Source organism: Amblyomma maculatum, chromosome 1 (assembly GCF_055883805.1).
Source record: "Amblyomma maculatum isolate TAMU_Amacu chromosome 1, ASM5588380v1, whole genome shotgun sequence".
In the NCBI taxonomy this organism is placed as follows: Eukaryota; Metazoa; Arthropoda; class Arachnida; order Ixodida; family Ixodidae; genus Amblyomma; species Amblyomma maculatum.
The window spans coordinates 188539950-188553942 of record NC_139344.1 but is presented as its reverse complement, the minus strand read 5'-3'; the positions used below and the strand labels follow the sequence as shown (position 1 = coordinate 188553942).

Here is a 13993-nt window from a genome sequence, read left to right as displayed (position 1 = left end):
ACCCTTTTGTTGCGTAATAAGGTTGACCATGGTGTTTGCCTGGTTTTGCCGCGCATGATGAAAAATGAGGATCGTCCGTGGCGAGATTGAGGAGCAAAAGATTCCAACGCTGAGATTCTGAGAAAAGGCACCTGTGGCACCATCTGGCATCGCTAGAGGAAAGCTCCATGGTTCTAAAGCACCTAGCAAGCGTGGCATGCTTTTGTAATGATGCTAGATGGCTCCACCATTGCCCTTCGCCAGAAAATTGGCGTTTGTGTCTTCCGCTCCTTCAGTCTCGTCACAGAAGACTCTGGTTTCTCATCATGCACGGCCAAACCAAGTAAGCACCACTGTAAGACTTACTACACAACAAAAGGGTCAACACCGCATAAGCTTTCTGCACGGTTTCACCGCAAAGGTGCCTCCGATTGAGGCGGGAGAATATTTAAGAACAGTTCTTGCAGAGCACTGTAGATAACCCTATGTTTAATGGGTTTCAGAGCGCTTTAGATAACCTTATGTTTAATGACTATTGAGCATTCATACTCATTTTTGGAAGAAAATTGGTCTAAGATGTTTTCTTAAAACTAGTGGTAATATTTGGCATTTTTTCTTTATTCAAAACACTGTTCGGTGTGCTAAAATTGAGTGAATGTGTTGAATGTGCAGGGCCTGGTTGGAGTATTAGACTTTGATCAAGTCAGAACAATCAACTGAAAACAGCTTGCTTCTTTTTTTCATTTTTGAAGAGCACAGGGTGGTACTACCGTTGGATGAATTCTTTGGCTAATGTTGGCTGTATGACTGTGCAGTGGTTCCTGCCACTAACTGTTTGCAAAAAAAGACGTTGAGGAGCAATTCTGATATCACTCGCAAGGTCGTCTGGAAAAAGAATGGTTAACCATAATTTCACCAAAATATGCTTTCAACTGCACTGCGATTATAGACGTGTTGACCTACGAACTTTTGTCAAACTTTTCCAAAAGTGGTACATTCTTGTCTATTTCAGTCAGATGGCAATAAAATTTTTTGAAAGAAAAATTTTTTTGCACAATGCACAAGGCCAAGCAAAATTCAAATATAAAAGATTGTGCAAAAATGCTTATATTTCAAAATATTTTATTCGCGCCCGCATATGTGGACATGGTGCCTCAAAGCTGCTACATGAATGAAAACATTGCAACATTTTCTACATTTTCTAACTAATCATTAGGCAAGAATAAATGTTTTCCTCTGAGAATACCTTGACATTTTAAGATTGGGACACCTGCATGCAATCAGCGTATTACGTACCGTTTTTGCACAAAATAACGAAGTGCCGTGGACTGAATGCGCCACTTTGACAATTTCGGCATTAAGACACCGTGTCCACATTTGTGGGTGCTAAACTCTGAAAGTCCGCTAAAGCACCTTTTCTATGTATAAGATAATGAAATCTGGCATTCAACTTCTGCATTCTCTTATTGACACATTCACTACAGTAAATAGCATTATTAGGCATCTGTTTAAAAAGAGGCATGCGAAAATAAGAGTTACTCACTTGTCTCATTGTAAATTGTTGCGACATCCATCTTACAGTTTCCACATTTTGCTGTAGCTGCAAGGGATGGCATCACATACTTGACAGGGCGGGTCCAAATGTTATGGGCTCCAAGTTCAAAGGCTGAAATTCACCCTCCGTGCAAAGATGTAACGAAAATTCGGGTCGCATCCACATATGCGGACGCACCGCCTGAAGAGGCTATACATAAACACATGCATAAAGTGATTGTTCATGCAAGAGGTGCAGTACCAGACCATCCTGGATGCGAATTTGGCATGAGGAAACGAGCGATAGAAGAGCTTCGTGAGTTGTGATTGAGGCTTATAGAGGTTCAAGTAGTGTGCTCATACATAAAGGTGGCCATACGGGCCATGCTTATGCAAAAGCCACGTGTATAGTCTTTGTCAAAAGTGTAGAGCCTAGGGGGCCCGCTTCTAAGCTGCTTCGTGCGGCTTCTAACGCATCTCCAGTGTTCCGTAACTCTTGGTGGTAAGAAGGTATTTTTGTCCTACCCTCTCCAATGGGAAGAACCTCCACTAACGCTAAATCAGTGCCACTACATAGCTCAAAGGTAGATCCCTGGGCTCTACACTTTTGATAAAGGCTGTACAAAAAGGAAGTCAGGGGAAGCGGTTCAAAACTCTGTGGTGTCCAATCTGAACGAGCTGCAAAGTATGCTGGGTATTCAGACTTCCGGGTCGATCGGTGAGACTCACGTCTGCTATGTTGTGCTTGAAACTTCGGCTCTCGTGTTTTATAAGCGCGAATGAAGTCTTATAAAAGGTCATAATGATCTGCGCACATATTATGACCGTGTTTAACATTTCGCATTTGAAGAAAAAGGCTGAAAAGTTGTTGGAAGTGCAACCATATTTCAGCATGGTATTGTGTGTTCGCAGTGAAGTTTAGCATGCATCATTAATTCAGCCAAAGTTCGTATGTCATTGCTGTTTTCATGCAGTCGCTACATATATGCTACATATATCTCTAAAATGTACTAAAACAAACATTTTGTAGAGGTGTTGTGCTAGCAAAAGTCTGATAAATAGACTGCCAGCAGCCGCAGTTTAGCATTACGTATGAGCAGATTGCCGCGCGAGTTGTAGCTGCGACGGCAGAGGTTAAAGCATGCAAATCACAGGAGGACTTTCCGCACTTTTCTGCAGCCTTTAAAAAATTGAAATCTCGTGTTATATAACGCTGCACTGCTTCAGAGAGTCAGAGCAGCTAGAGGTTCCTTGCCTTGCAGTATACTGTTGCTGCCTGCAAGCATGGGTGGTACACAGTGTTTTAGTTGCTTAGCTAAAATTGTGACATGTGATTCTAACAGCGTGTTGTGCTAGTCCTCAGAAGAGCTAGATTTACTTACCAGTGCTTCGAAACCTTAAAAGGGTGCACAATCTTCGCTATGTTAAGCTACACGCTCTTGACAGCCTGATTTTGTTTACATGTATGTGCTAGTTTTCTTTTTTTCTAAAAACTTTAGGAGGTGGAATGCTAGAGAACTGTATCATGGTTAACATTATACTGTCATTCAATGAAAACGTTAGGAGAATCATGAAATAAATAGTCTTTCTCAAGCATTTGAATTTTACGAGTTGCATTACGAAAATGCAACTGCATGACGTATAAGTTGCATTTTTAGCACTGCTGTATTCATTCTGTATGCATGCATTATACCCCAACATGTATGCAGCCAAGACTAAACGGCCAAAAACCTCTACTAATGCATGTTGAGGGCCTGGATGGGCTAGTGACATAGCTGTTCTGGCAGAGAGACATATCCACTTGCCGAGACTGCAGTGCATGCGAGAAAACCCCACTCAAACAAAATTAACTAAGCATACTATGTGGGACATTTTACGCCATTCACACACAACTATGGAAGCTCTCCATGTTTTAAATTTTTATGCTTGACTTCCCAATGCTGATTGCTGCATTATGTCGGCCAAAAAACAGAAGTACTAAATCAAAAGCTTTGTTTTAATGGCATCTCTTGAAACCATTGTTGCTTCCAAAGCTGGGGAGCCTATTACTATTTTGCTGTTGTTTACTTTGTGCTCTGGGTCTGGTTGAACAGAAAAACTAGATTGTGTACATACAGATGTTTCAAGAAGGCACATAGGCTGTTAATGCATACATGCTGAATGTGGGAATGTAACTTCTGCACTACATGCAATGTGTTCAAGGCAAAGGAGTCAAGTACGAAAAGCCAGGCATAAAGTGAACTTGTCTTGTGGGTCTTCATAATGGAAACTTCAAGTGAAAGCAAGATCTCGACACTTGCAGCACAGCTTTGCTATGGGCACCAAGAGAAACGGTCAGGCACAAGGGCAAAAAATAAAATAGCAGCTGTGAAAGCAACTAGTCTTTATTATACAACCATGAAAGAGGGAAGTTCATTGGATGTAAATGGGAAGCTTCTCTCGTAATCTGAGTAATAACATCTAATATTACCTTTCTCTAGCAAAACTTTTGCAGCACATGTTTTACACCATGTAGTTAATGACCTCAAAGCAGGGCTGCGAGTGAGGAATAGTTAACTGTGACAAAATGTCTAGTATGTACAGCCTACAGAAATGAGCTTCAATAGACCTGTGGGAGAGTATAGCAAGTTGTAAGAAAATGCATGGTGCAAAGAAATCTTGCTTCGGCTTTTTCATCACACACAGAAGCTTGATGCAAGTTGGTTTCAGGATTTACTACAACTCCATACTTCTGACCCTTACGGACGTTGAAGCAGCTAGCTAGGCCAATCTCTGCCTAGTTTGAAGAATTTTGCACTTCTTGAGCGCCAATGGCCACCAGCACCTTGTTTTCCTTCTGAAGGCCACACCGACTCGAGAGGGGCCTGCAGAAATATTAAACAGGGGTACATTCCTCTCTTTGCGCACCGCATCCTTCAAAACAGTGACTACCTCGGGGCCCCCGCATCTCGAACGATTGTATGGGCTCCAGCTCACATGGGCCTCGAAGGCAATGAAACGGCCGACGCCGCCGCCCGCGCGCTCACTCTCCGGGCAACGCCTTCAGACCCTTATGATACGGATCTCAAACCCAATCCGGCTCTCACTTTTCGAGAAATTATTGAATTATTTCAATTCGGCCATGCAATTTATCCTAAGCCTTGTAAGGGTCTTACAAAGGTGGAGGAACGCACACTCCTCCGCCTTTACACCAAAACGCTGCTGTGCCCGGCAGTTTTAAAACACTTTGATCCTGCCTGTACAGGAAAGTGTCCGCACTGTGCGGAGAAGTCTTCGGACATCTTCCATATGGTGTGGGCATGTCAGTCAACCCCGAACCTCACCCCCAAACCCAACCCCACCCGGGAGGACTGGGAGGCAGCCCTGCTCGGCTGCTCCGATCTGGCAAGCCAGATGGCCCTGGTTCACCGAGCCCTAGCCGCAGCGGTCGCCAATGGGCTCCTGTAATGAGGAGCCCACCTAGTGTTTGCGTGAGGTTGCTCCGGCTACCTCAAGCTTCCTCCCAATAAAGGTTTTACACACACACACACACACACAATACCTACATATGCAACCTTGCTATGATATTGCATATCACAAGTAACCTATATAGATGTATATATTCATTTATTTTCACATGCATGTTTAACAGCACCTGGTCATTATGAAACTGCCTTGTTGCATAGCAACAATTTGGTTTTATGCCATTTATCTCAGCTGTCAGCTTTCAATAAAAGATGAAAAATAACTGGGCAATATGCTTGTGTTGTCCTGAAGTGAATATTTTCACATGACTCGGAGTATAGAAAAATGCTGTTAATTTTTATCTCTGTAACCGTATGTAACTGCCTCTTTTTAAACAGGACAAAAATAAACACCACTGCACTATGTAGTAGGTCTACGCAAACAGGAAATTTTATTTTAACAAATTGCTTAGTATTTCGCCGCAATTTCTGCATGCTCATGCTGATCGCTCCGCTGGTGAAAACATGTTTTGTTATTGGGAGTTATATCAACAATTTATTACATAACAATGTATAAATCTGCTCACGCTGACTATATTCAGACAGAGAGACCAAACATCGACAGATAATTGGTATAAGCATTGGCCTTCTAGAAACTTGCATGTAGCAGAAATGCCTGACGGAAAAATTGTTCAGTACTTATAACATCATATCACGATGTACTGACGGAAGCCAAACAACACTTTGCAAACATTTTGAAGTCTTGGAATGACCGCGCGCTTCTACACAGTCATCATGCGAAAACAGCTGTAGCACATAGTCTTACTTGCCCAAGCGAGAAGGTGCTCCTGAACTAGAGCAAATAGCCTACTTTGCAAAATTTCCTAGCTTTCACAGCGCTAACAAATACCTGCCATTGACAAAATACTCGAAATAAAGCCTCGAGTTTCCCGTGCTAGAGGGACGAATAGATGCACAAGTGCAAGAAATTAATAACAGGTTTAACGCCTTGGGCGACATAAAGGGATCGATAGACCAAATCCTTGTGGCGCTAAGCAGCATCGCTGATAGGATGACGAAACTAGAACAAATAGTACAGGGTTTTGAATATTTGGGGGCTGGGTTTTAAAAAATTCCTATGCAAAATCTACTACCCCATTCGAGCTGAAATTACGTTCACAAAGTAGCAAAATATGGTCTATGTTATCTGATAAGTGATTCAACATCGGTACTTGCCTAGATTTTCTGGAATCGACGGAATATTGCTCTCGGCGGCGTGCACAAATTTCGCAGAAGCGAGTCGTGAAGCTGCGGTGACATGGTGCGCCATCTGTCGAGCGGCGAGGTAACCGCCATCTCCGGCAAGGCCATTGGTGCCGTTGGCGCGCTTGCTTCGAAGGTGCAGATCGTCTGCTCGTTTAAAGTAATACCACAAGGAAGAGTCACCGCTTCTCTTACTAAAAACAGTAGTGGAAATGCTACATCAGCAGCATTAGAAACAAAAATAAATATTAACTCGTCGCTTGCTCTTCCGCTACGATTCCGGTGCCGTCAATATCTGGTCCAATCTGGTTGATCATTTTCTGTGGTTCAACGTCCGCAAGCTGCTCATGGGATATGAAAGAGATCGTAGTGAAAACACCCGAGACTGTAACATGCACTTACATCGAACAGTACTCAGGCGTTCACGTCGAAGTGCTTGCTGTGATTTATACCTCAAAATGTCCTCCGGCGGCGTCAATACATCTTTGCAATCTTTCTTCATATTCTTTGAAGACAGATGCCCTCATGCGCTCCGTGATGTCTGCACAAGCAGCCTCAATTTGCTGCTTCAGCTCTGAACAACTGTGAAGTCGGCCTCGGCGGTACACGCGGCTTTTTAGATAGCCCCATAAAAAAAAATCGCATGGAGTTAGATCAGGTGAACGGGGCGGCCATGGCATGTTGGACGAGCCTCGACCCATCCACATGTTTGGAAATGTTGCATCCAGCCAGTTGCGGACACTTCTGGCGTAATGAGCAGGAGCTCCGTCCTGCTGAAATATGCAGATCTCCTTCTGCATATGTGTTGCTTCCAACTCTGGCAGAATCTTCTGCTGCAGCATTTTCAAATATGATTCGGCAGTCACGTTGTCCTCAAAATAAAAAGGCCCAACGAGCCCCTCGCGCCACAATCCACACCAAACCATGATATGTGGGGTCTTGTCGTTTGTGGAATAAAAACGAGGATTGTCTTTTGCCCAAAACCGAGTGTTCTGTTTGTTGATTTTTCCATCCAGGTGAAAAATGGATTCATCAGTGAATAATAAAAAGTTCAGATGTCCCCGGTCTTGAGTTATCCTTCGTTGTTCCGAGTGGCAGAATTGAAGCCGACGGTCTCTGTCGTCTTCTGAGAGCGCTTGTAGAGTTTGCATCTTGTACGGATAGAAGCCCTTGCGTTTCATCGCGCGACTTACCGTTGACGGGCTCACTCCGAACAACAGCGCAGCTCGCGTACAGGACATCTGAGGGTCCGACGAAAATGCACCCTCAAGGGCATCAGCAATACTGCGATGTGTTCCCCCTTTATCGCTTCTTTCTTTCTTTTTAAGACAGCCTCTTTCTTCGAACATTTTCTTCCATCTTAGCAGTGACCTTTCACAAGGAGGACGACGGCGAAATTTTACCTTGAATTTCGTGCGCACGCAGTGAACTGACCCGGATTCAACAAGCCATGACACAGCTGCCGCCTTTTCTATCGCTGAAAATGAACGCATATCACTGCAGCACACAATGCATTATAGGGCGAACACACAAAAAATTTCGATCTTTACTCGGGATCAGAACAGAGCAAGAGTCGTCAGAACAGACCAACAGTCAAAAGCAGACGGCACCGGAATCGTAGCGGAAGAGCAAGCGACGAGTTAATATTTATTTTTTGTTTCTAATGCTGCTGATGTAGCATTTCCACTACTGTTTTTAGTAAAAGAAGCGGTGACTCTTCCTTGTGGCATTACTTTAAACGAGCAGACGATCTGCACCTTCGAAGCAAGCGCGCCAACGGCACCAATGGCCTTGCCGGAGATGGCGGTTACCTCGCCGCTCGACAGATGGCGCACCATGTCACCGCAGCTTCACGACTCGCTTCTGCGAAATTTGTGCACGCCGCCGAGAGCAATATTCCGTCGATTCCGGAAAATCTAGGCAAGTACCGATGTTGAATCACTTATCAGATAACATAGACCATATTTTGCTACTTTGTGAACGTAATTTCAGCTCGAATGGGGTAGTAGATTTTGCATAGGAATTTTTTAAAACCCCGCTCCCAAATATTCAAGACCCGATATACTCCAACAATGGACAAGAACCGAAATAAGAAAGAGAACGCTACCATATGGCAATGGAATTGCCGGGGGTACCGACGCAAAAGGGCACTACTGCAGCAGCACCTAGGTAATCAAGTCAAATTGACCGGATGCCAAAGTTCTTGCAGCAATCTGGGAGAAAAATGCAGGGTGGCCACGCAGGTCAAGAGAAACATAGCAACCTTAGAGCACGATGTTAGCACTGGAAGCATAGAAGCAGTCTTGGTAGAAATGATAACGGCGGAAGAAAGCACGGGGTGACGCTACATTCACACCAAATCGGTCTAGGGGTGGAGCCTCCGCTTTTCACGTGACCAATGACGCGACCAATGACGTCAACGCGCGCTCTTTCTTACGCCCTTCCATATGGCCCTTCTCAATCGCCGCGGGAACAATGGGAACTTTTCTCCTTGAGTTACGCTCTCCGTCACCGCAAGGGGCGCGACCTGCTCACTGTTCGCTCCGCGTCTGCTTCAGCGGCGGCGGGTGGCTTTTGCCTGGTTTCGCGCTGTCGCTCGCGAGTTTCGTGGTGAGTGCAGCACCGAAATTAAAGTGCACAGAAGGTAGATGCTGCAGCGGCATGTCGTCAACGTACCACACGTGAACGGATATAAAAAACATTGTCGTTCAGCAAACGTTCGACAAGCATGGCATACATTGCGGCACGGTAGCTACTTTTGTCCATTTTAATCCGAATTTTCCCAAAGCCTGTACAAGAATAGGAACAAAAAGAAGACTGAATGAGCAGTGATCACATCGAAGCTTCTTCAAGGCTAACATGACAGCAACTCGTCTGCAACAGCAAAACCGTCTTTCAGCGCTAGATGCGAAACCATTCATGTAGCAGCGAAGATGAAAATAATTTCATAAAAATGTAATGTAAATTGCAAAATGCTTGCATGATATAAAGTATTAGTATAACAGTCAACGTAAACGTTGTGGGGTTGAGTTTTAAATGTTATTACAATTCATATATTAGTCAATGTGTGGTATTATAAACATTATTTTAATTTTGCAAATAAACATTGTTTTAATGAAATTTTTACATGATATTATGCTTATTATGAAAACAAAAACTGGTTTGATGTTCATGACACCACTTGTGCTCGAAGTGGTAAAAAAAGGCCAATAAATGATGAAGGTGATACTCGATGCAGTGACTTATAAATGAGTTCACCTGCTATATCGAAAGTATGCAAGAAACTTCTAAAGCGTTAAAGGACACTCTCACTGAAGACTCATTTCAAGCCTTATATAGCGACCCATTGAGGCTCTCTTCTGGAAAGTAAGGTTAATGTGCGGAAGGGAATGACATATGCTAGATGCGAGGGCCGTTACAGCTAGCGGCACATGACTATATATTGTCAAGACGGACGTTTCATCTGAGAGCAAAATCAAGGCACTGAAGGAAGTGATAGCATCTCCTACCATCCCATTTCCCACCATCACATATTCCGGTTCACCTTACGTCGCTGGATATATCGTTTAGTTAATCAACTTCGGGTGTGACGCTTGCGCTATTCTTCTTGAAACTAGCGAAAGAAGCAGCCCCATGTAGTACACTCTTCTACGAGGACAATGTTCTAGTGGACTGCATTATCCGAAACCGGAGCTTGTTGCCCTATTGGACAAGCTTTTTTTTTTTTTTCGAAAAAGCTGCCGTGCACCTATTTACTACACACAAATGTTCTCGAAGTACTTAAGATCCTGATTCAGTCAGCATTTCAGAACTCAACACTGAGTTGCCCGAAAGGAATTGACAACAGCTATGTTATTAGGTCCGCTTCTTTGATATTTGAAAAATTTCTCAGAATTCTTCTTCCCAATTAATTATGCCAGGAAAGTGACAGAGAAGACCGAGAGGCCAACTCCTTATGTGCACAAGCCGTGCAGGAAGATTTTGAGCCTGAATTTTCTAGACGCAGGTCGCATTTTGATGAATTGATGAATATATAGTGCAATATCTAACTTTGAAGGACAATTTTTTTATTGTTTGCCGCTCTTTTTGATTCTGCTTAACTGTTTATGCCCATTTCCTTGATAAAAAGTAGTCGCGAGACTACATATACATCTTCGGTCTTTCAACCGACTGATATGTTTTGAACGAAGCTAGAACAACCCACCCCACTAGACAAGTGAAATTTTTACTGAGTACATTTTTGTTCTTTACTGTGAATCTGAGACGCGCCATGAATTTTTGCCGGCGCCTCTTCTGATCTAAACGAAGACGGTAGCGGTTGACAGAATCTCCACCCAACAGTTCACCATGCACTCACGTCAGGTCGCGCTGCACCTGCTTAAAACATTCAAAGGCAGATTGCATAGCCTGGTAAATTTATTTTTGTGCAAAACTTAGGAGTAAAAATGTTGAAGTGTACCCGAAGCTTCATTCGACCGTGCACGGCCGCACTGACGAAGGAGCGCGCGCGTGAGCGGATTGTTGACTGTATTTTATTCCTCGTACACGATAAATTTTCGATGTTGATGACGGACTTTGTATAAACCATAAGGGGCGAAATGTCAGGACTTGCCGGTTGCAATTGACGCTGGCGAAGCTAAAAGCGAGCGCGCGTTTCCCTTGCGCGTGAACGGCTCTAGCGGAGGAGCAGCAGTGGGGCGGTGGCGACCCCACCGAGGCGCGGCGGGCGGTGGAAACAGACCCCATTGGAGAGGCCGTAAGAGAAGAGAAGCGCTCTCTCCCTCGAGACCGGCCGTGGCTAGCACGTTCGATAAACAGGGGCCCGATCCAGAAGCGTTTAGGGGTAGATCGGCTGGAAACGCTGATTGGTGGACACGCCGCGGCCTGGCGTGACGTTTTTTGCGTCGGGCTGAATGCTTAACCGGACGTGACGTAGTCAAAAACTGGGTTTGCTTGTTTTTTTTCGTCCCTAGACGCTCTAGGGAATCGCTAGGAGCCCCCGCTCTGGCAACGCGCGCGATTCCGGCATTCGGTTCGTGGATCTCGCTGCTGCATGACACCGGCGCGTTCGGTCACCGAGGTGCTCGACGATGGCGGGCCTGCGCGTTTACGTCAACGCGCTTTCGGCACGCCGATCCGTGCTGTACGTTGGGCGGAATGACGTTGATAATGGCGACGACCTGCGGGAGATCGCAAGCACCGTCAAGGTAAGTATAAATTGCGCAGAATTCTCTCATTTTGCTTATTTATAAGTACTGTGTCGCTTGCCTCTCCCCACGTGCTTCCAGGACCTCGTGCAGCAGCAGCTCGTGGCATGGACGCTCCTCGTGTTCAAAAAAAAAAAAAAAAAAAAAATCGGCCACGGCTATGGAGACCTCCACGAAAACATCCGCCGTCGACAACTATAGCGCTGCCTGACTGCTATGCTGAGGCGCACGTCTGCCGTGAGCATTCTCAACCCTGATTGAGGTACAACAACGCAGATTTCTTTGTCGAAGGTTTTGTAATATGTTGCGCATTCATCAAATCGCTATGTTCATAATGCAACTTTTTCTACTCTTTTACAGCACCGTTTCCTGTATGCTGCGAAGAGACCGAGGATTTTCTTTGTACGCAGCAGCCCATGTCAGGGATCGCGGCATCGATCAGCTCTCCAAGATCATCGCCGCAACCCTCGTAAATGTCTACAGTAGAAGCATCGCGACAGCATCCAGGGCAGCATATAACCATGGCACTGTGTACGACGTAGTGCACCGCTGTTGACGGTGCACGGCAAAGGGCCACGGACGAGTGCAGGGCGTTGTGTTCGCCACGCCGTCACGTCGCTGCGCATCCAAACGGCCCTTTTCAGGGCCGCCCCAATGTTTCTTGGCAGACCGCAGACCTGCACCTCCCGTACTCCTCTTCCCTCTCTACGTTGCACGTGGCTTCGTATCAATCGTCGCGGCCACCAAAATAACTTGCGCGCTAGGCCTCTTTACCAGGCTATACGTAAATACACGCATGCTTAATCGTGTCAAATTTGATTTAATAAAGTGCTACAGTGCTTATTACCTGCTTCCCTCACGCATTCTTCCGAGTCTTCGTGCAGCAGCTGCAGAACACGTGGCAAGCGTCACTCTACTGCCGCGACGAACGCTAACTAAGCCCACACAACAGGCTTAACAGCTAGAGTATTCTGCGGCTTTGTTCAGCGATGTTAATGGAAGTATCGACATTTTATATAACAACTGCATAATCGTCTTGAATATTGCTTCATAAAGTACTGTACTGCTTAATTCTCACTTACCTCGTGCATTCCACAGCTGCTGCAGCTAGCACTTGGCCAGCGTCGTTCTCTCCAGTGCTGCAGAGACGACAAACTAGGCCTCGCGATAGGCTACAATATACACCGCGGCTTTGTGCCGCTGTGTGTTTTTTTTTTTATAAATGCATCACATTTCGAAGGTTATAGTCGCCATCCAAGGATCACTTAACTCGAGAGCACGGGAAAAGGCAGAAGTGTACGCACCTGGATTCGATGCCATGTACAACGCCGTTTTTTTTTTTTTTTTTTTTTTTTTTTCACGAAAGCATCCTACGCGCTAGGCGTCCTAGACAAGGTTCAAGTGCAGTGTGCCTTTGTATAGTAACCATGTATGGGGTGAGCAATTGCCATGTTTTCAGTTCACTTTTGTTGGCTGTTTCTTAAATAAAAATGGTCTCTGTGTCTGTCACTGTGTCTAAAGAGCTGCTCTAGCCGAACCACGTACGCAGCGATGGATTGCACCGCGGCAGTATGGCTTTGTTCCAAGTTTAACAAAACAGTTGAGGCCAAATCAAAATCGGAAATGACCATTTCCAACTGGATATTGGCCCCCAGTCAACAATTTGGAGTCCAATTCAATGGCAACAGTTCAGCTCTGTGCCAACATTTCGTACAATTAAGGGAGTCGAAATTATGGAAATGGCATGCATTTGTGAACATCAAACATGCTTCACATCCAATTAACATGTCATGCAATGCTAATATAAAAGCTCAATATTCTATCGGGGAACTCTATGAAATCTGCTAGAGCATGGAGCACACGTTCGTAGAGATATTTTTTTTAATTACCAGCACTCGCAAAGGTATTGAAAATAATTGAATCAAGTCCCATTCAAGGAATCAGATGAACAGTAACAAATCATCCTTTATATATTTTGTTTAGTACCTCAATGAAGAGTATTAGGCACACTTTTGCTGAATTTGTACATAAATGACATAATTCATATTGACAACAGTGCTCAGCTCATCATGTATGCTGATAATAGTGTGTTTATTACTGGCTTTGATCTCAATGAGACTGTTTTACATTGAAATTATTTACTTGAAAAATCGTTTGCCTGGTCCAATTTCATGAAGAAATAAACACAGAAAAACTATTTTATTTTGAGTATGAAATAAGAAAATGATGTAAGAGATGGCTACCGATCTATAATAAAAATATTGACCTTGTAGAAACTCGCATAAGTCTTGTGTGATTTTTTTTCATTTGAGATAGGAAATTCATATAAACAACACTGCAAAAAAAAAAAAAAGATTTCTTCAATGAGTGAGCTTTACCTTGATGTGGTACTGTCCTTGCCTTTAATTATGCAAGTCCCCACAGATAAGGTATTGCAGTTTTATGTGGGCAAGCACCACAAGAGCATATATCAATAAAATGATAATTCTCAGTAAATTAAATGTGTGTTTCTTACATAACAGATATTGACTGCCGGTTTACGACATGACACCTCCGTGCAGAATACAG

At 44.3% G+C, this 13993-nt stretch overlaps 1 long non-coding RNA gene across 1 annotated transcript; it reads left to right on the top strand.

Moving 5' to 3' along the window:
• The first annotated feature begins 11211 nt into the window (after positions 1–11211).
• Positions 11212–11626, top strand: LOC146205179 (uncharacterized). Its single transcript, XR_014707993.1, has 2 exons — positions 11212–11425; positions 11507–11626. It is a non-coding gene; the product is annotated as an uncharacterized LOC146205179 (long non-coding RNA).
• Positions 11627–13993: the final 2367 nt, after the last annotated feature.